Raw genomic sequence first — 8,418 nt, forward strand, 5'->3', positions numbered from 1 at the left:
CAGTGCATGCGAGGTTGATGTTTTATTTTCCCCGTAATGTTAGCGTGCGCAGCTCAACATTACCGCTTGCCAGTACATACGAGCTTGATGTTTTATTTTCATGCGAGCGAAGCGAGCTAATGGCAGAAAAGAACCATTATAACAATGTCAAGGAGAATTCTGAGACTGGGGGATCGTTCAGACCCGTCACACCGGCTTCTCTGTATATTCCCATAATTATACACAATAACTATACTTTGATCGATGGTTTGGGTGGTAGAGTAGCTGTATAGATTTTCTTATTTAAATAATTTTTGATACACCGGTTTTATGATATAGTGCCTCTATTGGATAGAGTACAATTAAATTTCCGTTTTAATAAAGTCATTTGTGTACATAAGGAGATATGGGTATAGTATAGGAATATTTTGGGTGACAAACCAACGGTGTTATATTACTATGAAATAAATATTTATCAATATCTTCGAACAGTGCATTCTCACATATGCAATCTTATTAATTTCAGAGACGGGAAGAGAAAGTACTTAGCGAAAGCTGGTAAAAAATTTTTATAATTAAAACATTTTCTCGAATGTGATATCCAATATTTGTAGGATACTCAACTGAATCTCTCTCTCTCTCTCTCTCTCCTCTCTCTCTCTCCTCTCTCTCTCTCTCTCTCTCCTCTCTCTCTCTCTCTCTCTCATTACATGATTATTCTACGCTTTTATATTTTGATTTATTTTTTTCCAATTTCCTTTTAACCTACTTTGAACATCAAACTTTCTAAACCTGATTCTCATTTTTTTTTCTGTTTTAGATTTTTCCTTCTTAGGATTCTCTTTTCTCTTTATGTTCACCTTTAACTCAATCTTGTTATATTCTAGTCTTCTGTTAACAACTTTATTTTCTTCAGTCCTCCTCCAAACCTACCCTTGATTACTTTTCAGTTATCCTTTCTCAAAGAAACACCACGTTAGAATTTGGAATTTCTCAATTCCCTTGTGTTAAAGTCCTCTCTCTCTCTCTCTCTCTCTCTCTCTCTACTCTCTCCTCCTCTCTCTCTCTCTCTCTCTCTCTCTCTCACCTCTCTCTCTCTCCCCTACCCTAGATCTGCTTCTGATAATATCTTAGAGATGTAAATTCCAGATTCACGACTGATGTTTCTTTATCACAGTTGATGGTTTTTCCATAAATTGCGCTCATTTGACTGCCTTTGTTCCTTTCTTTCTGTCCATAAAATGTTTCGTTGCTCTCTCTCTCTCTCTCTCTCTCTCCTCTCTCTCTCTCTCTCTCTCTCCTCTCTCTCTCTTCTCTCTCTCCTCTCTCTCCTCTCTCGTTTTCAGTATTTTTTATTCATGTACAATATACATCGTCTCTGCAGACCACATAAATTCTTTAGCTCCCACTTTTGTTTTCGTTTTGGACCGCTGCACTTCTCTCTTTGTTGAAATTGTTCTTTAAGGAATTAATTTATCTTATACTGTTCGTTAGACTGAAATATCTCTGGATCAAAATAACCCAGGGATTAAGGTAATAATATCTTCTTATGTAATTTAAATTTTTGGGTTTTTTATTCGTTTATGATTGATAATGTAAGTTGATCTGGCATTGAAATGGTTATAGCTATCTATGCTGGGATATTATATTTTAGATAATTAGTGCTTAGGTTGCCTTCACCCCATTTGATAATGGTAATGTGATTTTTCTTAAATAGAACAATTTTTTCCAATAAATTCATTTATCTTTTATTTCCTTATATATATATATATATATATATATATATATATATATATATATATAATATATATATATATATATATATATAATATATGTGTGTGTGTGTGTGTGTGTGTATATATTATTACGCAAAGTTAGTTCTGTTTCATACAAAGCATTTTTACGCTAATTTGATTTAGTAGGTATTTGACAATGTAGCATTGAAATTTTTTTTTCATGAAATTTTAACACGGTAGTCCATGATGTTTTGTCCCCCCCCCCCCCCAAAAAAAAAGGCTCAATTATATCAAATGAAAATACAAAAGTAAAGTGAACCATATTTATATCTGTACTACTACAGCTTTATAAGTTTAATCATATTTCAGGAAAATAGTAAAAGTTAAGCAAACCATTTTTTATCTGTACAAACGGAGCTTTATAAGTTTGATTCTATTCAATGAAAATAGTAAAGTAAACTATTTTTATATATACTACTAGAACTTTATAAGTTTAATTATACTTCAGGAAAATAAAATAGAAAAGTAAAGAAAATAATATTTTATATCTGTACAGCGGGAACTTTATAAGTATAATTCTGTTTTATTAAAATAGAAAAGTAATTTTTTTATATCTACTACTAGAACTTTATAAGTTTTAATTATATTTCATGAAAATAGGAAAGTAATGCAAACCATTCTTTATATCTGTACAACCGGAGCGTTAAAAGTTTACTTCTATTTCATGAAAATAGAAGACTAATTTCATATCTAGTAATAGAACTTTATAAGTTTTAATTATAGTTCATGAAAATAGAAAAGTAAAACGGTTTTTATATCTACTACTAGAAACTTCATAAATTCAATTATATTTCATGAAGATAGAAAAGTAAAGCAAACAGTTTTATATCTACTACTAGAACTTTATAAATTTAATTATATTTCATGAAAACGGAAAAGTAAAGCAAACCCTTTTTTTATATCTGTACAACCATAGCTTTATAAGTTCCCTCTTCTGTTGCATAAAAAACGTGCAGATTATATACGACTTTCAAAGGATCAGATTATTGCCATGTGCAAAAGAAGAAAGAAAACACTTGATGCATCGAATAAAGAAGTTTTCTGCGAAGGGGAAATTTAATCGCTGGAAATTAATAGCAATGAAGAGAAGATAAGGATGATTAGTTCTTAAGGATACAATCTTTAATTTTCATAATCCACTAAGTCGTCTTAATGACACAAGATGTGATATTTTAACATTCAGTTTCTGGAGATATTTTTAAGCTCTCAGTCTGAGGGGTGTTATTGCGTGTTCGTATAAATGATTATATGTATATATACTTATATGTACATATGCATACAGATAATATGTATATACAGTATATATATAATATATATATATATATATATATATATATATATATTAATATATGTGTGTTATATATCTATACCTATATGTATGTATGTATGTGTATATATATATATATATATATATATATATATATATATATATATATATATATGTATATATATAATTATATAAATTGTGTGTGTGTAATATATGTATGTATGTATTTATATATATATATATATATATTATATATATATATATATATATATTGCACACTATATTATATATAATATATATATATATATATATATATATATATATATATATATATATATATATATATGCTGGTAACCTCAAGATACCATTTTATACACATAATCTAAATCTTTTTAAGGTATAATTTTGGTTCCCAGATCAGACATTTTTTCATCATCCTAAAATGTCCGTGACGTGTTTTTCATCTCGCAAGTCCGACGGACTTATTTCTTTTTTAACGGAGACGATATAGAAAATCAATTTTTCTTTGTTATTCATGTTCCCCCTTATTACCTGCAGTGTGAAACGAGAGTGCATTTTCCTACTTCCCCCCGCTGGGAAACGTAATTGTATTGGAAAATGTATTGTTTTTCTGCAGCGTGGAATTGTTTTCATGATTATTAGAGGTTCGTTTTATGTTACCCTTCGTGGCGTGTTTTGCGAAGAATGTTCTTCGGTCTTATTTACTGACAGTTATTATGGGAGATTTTTAATGGTGTCACAATAGTTGCTTCTATGTATGTTTAGAAATGGTGGGATTTTACTTGACATAATTACACAGGGTAGGAAATTCTTAACATATTTTTTGTTTTAGAATGTTATAGAATGGCCAGCTATTTTTCAATTAGTTCTGTTTTATGTTAACACTTGGCTATACATATTTTAGTCATGCTCGGTATTATTCTGAAATGGTTATTATTTGGGTCTTAATTGGTATTACATATATTTAAAAAAAATATTAATGATAAATATTTTATTATGTATGGTCTTTTAATTTTTATTACACATTTTTATGTACTTTTTCAGATTAACTTGATTTTAATCAGAAAAACCTTGGATTCATTACATTGAATTAATCATATTAAAACATCTATTAATTAGAGTTGGGCTAACTGATATGCATTCTATCAAACTTTTGTTTGTTTCAGTCAGATTAAGTGTGACGGTAGTTATAAATATATCTAATTATTTTATAATCAGGAGGTTTGAGCTAATATCTTTTATTCTCTGCTTAAATAGTAGAGCTGCATGGATAGCTTTTAGAATATTTTGTTCTTATGCCAGATCACTACTTTTATTGTCCACCATCTCTTAAGTAGATAACATTTACGTTCTTCCTAAATATTAACATTAATGTCATCTAATAGATGATATTCAGTGTGTGATTGAAGTGATATTTAAGATGTTGTAGTTTTATTTCTTTGGCTATCAGCTTAAACTATGTGAACACACACACACACACACACACACACACATATATATATATATATATATATATATATATATATATATATATATATATATATATATTTATATTTATATAAATGTGTATATACACTTGATATATATGTATATATAAATATATACTTTATATATGTATAGCCTATATATATATATATAAATATATATATATATATATATATTATATTTTTATATATATATATATATATATATATATTATATTTATATAAATGTGTATATACACTTGATATATATGTATATATAAATATATACTTTATATATGTATAGCCTATATATATATATATATATATATATATATATATATATATATATATATATTATATTTTTATATATATATATATATATATATATATTATATTTATATAAATGTGTATATACACTTGATATATATGTATGTATAAATATATACTTTATATATGTATATATATATATATATATATATATATATATATATATATAAATGTGTATATACACTTTATAAATAGATGTATATATATACACACACACCCACACACACACACATATATATATATATATATATATATATATTATATATATATATATATATATATATCTTGTTTAAACAGCCTTTGACTCTGTATGGACAATGATAGCATTGGACAAGGACAGTAGGATTTAAGGCGGCTCAGCCAGCTAGAATTGCAAATCCATTTTGGGAAATGGAGGCGCCTGGGCCAAAGAGATGTACATGACTGATTTCACTTGCTAAATGGAATTGCAAAGGGAAGACCAACAGGAAGACACCCATGAGTTTTAATTGGCTTAGTTGGGCACAGGTCCGGGGGGTATTTTCATGATGGTATAACATATGAAGTCAGTTGTATCTTGTTACTCCTACTGTTGGTAGTCAGAGAGAGAGAGAGAGAGAGATAGAGAGAGAGTGAGAGAGAGAGAGAGAGAGAGAGAGAGAGAGAGAGAGAGAGAGAGAGAGAGAGAGAGAGAGATTGGTATGTATTTCTACATAAGCTTTATTCCTTAGCGTCCAAATCATTCATCATATACCACGAGGTTTTCCTCTCTTTGGCGGCTTGAAACATTAAAAAAAATTGTATTTTAGATCCTTTATAAAATCAGTGTAACATCCAAAAAAAAGAAAAAAAAAATACCAACTCTACTAACACTTGGTCCCTTTCATAACAAGCAGTATCATTATTATGAAACCTCATATCATCATCATTATCATAATTACAAATCACAAAATATTTTTTTCTCTGAAATTGGTGTTTTGTGATCTCACCGGGTTTACCAAGCAGTTTTGGGTTACTCATTTTCTCTCTCCTTGAGTGAAATAACTCTCTCTCTCTCTCTCTCTCTCTCTCTCTCTCTCTCTCTCTCTCTCTCTCTCTCTCTCTCTCTACGTGCATATTGCCTTAGGAAATAAGGATGCTGTTATTATCTTATGACAGATTTTTTCCCTCCCTCTCCCTATGTAAATAGAAAGTCCACAATCATTCTCTCTCTCTCTCTCTCTCTCCTCTCTCTCTCTCTCTCTCTCTCTCTCTCTCTCCTCTCTCTCTCTCTCCTCTCTCTCTCTCTCTCTCTACGTGCAAATGCCCAGGGAAATAAGAGTGCAGTAATCATCTGATCACAGGTGTTTTCTCTCTCCCTCTCCTTACGACCGTATTACCTTCGTAAATAGAAACACCATCATCTCTCTCTCTCTCTCTCTCTCTCTCTCTCTCTCTCTCTCTCTCTCTCTCTCTCTCTCTCTCTTGGAAACCACTTTGACTTCTGGCCATATCCGTTCCATTTTGGTTTGCCGGGACGGCCGTCCGTTCGTGCCTTGAGGAAGCTCCCAGTGGCAGGAAGCATTATAACAGGCTCCAGACAGGATAGGACTCGCAGGATGCTGGAAGCATTTACCCATTCTCATGGGTGAGGTGTGTTGTAACTGCATTGCTGCTACCACTGTTTCGCGTATAGCGAGTTTTGCATTAAAAGATGCTAAACGTTCCCTTTGGTTATGAAGGTTTTAGCCATAATTATTTAAGAGCTAACGGATTGTTAGTTTATGTTGTATTATGTGAAAGCAGTCAGTGCATTTACTTTTTAGTTATATGCTTATTTAGTTGTTAATCTGTTTTATTTCCTTAGATATTGTCATAAATATCAATAATTTTAGATACTGTTAACTTGCTGGCATATTTTGGAGTTGGGAATATTAGATAATATAATATATTATACTTAGGTATTATGGTAATGTTTTTATTTTAGGTTTTAGGTCTAAAATCAAAATCGATTTTTTTTTGCGCCCATTGCTTACGTAGATATTAGACGAATCTTGCAAGTTACTGTTTTTCAACTCTATTTACGTATTTATATATATTACGGGTGATAGTAAGATGAGAGAAGACAAAAATGTGTTTGAAAGATATACAAGATACTTTCATTGTCTGTGGATTATTGAGCCAACTCATACCAGTAGAGGTTGAATCAGTTTAAAGGTTTAAAGGCAGCTCATGAATGACAGAGCCAAGGGACAGGGACACTGCCCTATTAAACAGGACAATGCCCTAGTAACTGACCATATTACATATGATCAGCGCCCAACCCCCTCCTCCACCCAAGCTAGGACGAAGGAGGTCCAGGCAGTGGCTGTTGATGACTCACAAGGATAGTGAGGTTGCAGTGACTAAAGGAACTAACGAATTTGAGCGGGACTCGAACCCCAGTCTAGCAATCACCAGGCAAGGACGATACCTCATGAACTACTACCGTTGTATATATGTGGTGTAAGAAAAATTGACATGGCGAGAAATGGAGAGATAGGCCTATATTGGTTGTTAAAAGTGTTATGTCGGTAGTTTCAGTGATATTCCCATCATCATGAACGTCCATACGATAGGTTTTCTGGAGATCCTATTGGTCACTGTCCTTTCCTATGAGCCTCCTTTTAACCAAGTCATCTGTATGATTCATTCCCTAGGGGGGACCTCTCGTTGCACGCCCTTGTAACTTTTTTCATTTTTGTCGTAGACGATAAAGGATTCGCAGGAGACTGAAATTGTGTGTATGCTGCAATATTATTATTATTATTATTATCATTATTATTATTATTATTATTATTACAAGGTAGGCTATAACCATATTTGGAAAAGCAGGATGCTACAAGTCCAGGGGCCCCAACAGGAAAAATAGCCCAGTGATGAAAGGAAACTAGGAAATAAAAAAGTATACTACAAGAGAACGATACCCAATCAAAATAAATTTTTTTCAAGAACAGTAACAACATTAAATCAAAGTGAATGTTTAAGCTCTATACTCTCGACGTTACAATCTTTTTTTTTAAATCATGAGAATAAGCAAATTGAGAAGGTCCGCAGTATGTCATTGTCCTTTACATCTTGTTGATGTCAACTTGGTAATCGTTTATAAAAGGGTAGTCGTTTCTGTAAACCAGTCAGTAACAATAATGTTAGGTGAAGTAATCAGTAGATTGCTGAGATCAGGTCTGTGTAATTAAATGTGAAATGAGAACGTGTTACAGATACGAGCACATATTATATTATATATGTATATATATATAATTATATTTATATATATATATATATATATATATATATATATATATATATAAAGATAGATATAGATATATATGTATGTGTGTATATGTAATATATATATATATTTATATATATATATATATATATATATATATATATATATATATATATATATGTATATTTATATTGTGTATATGTATATATATATATATATATATATATATATATATATATATATTTATATATATATTTATATATATATTGTATATAGATATAGATATATATGTATGTGTTGATATATATATATATATATATAAACCCCAAAATGCCA

Source organism: Palaemon carinicauda, chromosome 27 (genome assembly GCF_036898095.1).
Source record: "Palaemon carinicauda isolate YSFRI2023 chromosome 27, ASM3689809v2, whole genome shotgun sequence".
In the NCBI taxonomy this organism is placed as follows: domain Eukaryota; kingdom Metazoa; phylum Arthropoda; class Malacostraca; order Decapoda; family Palaemonidae; genus Palaemon; species Palaemon carinicauda.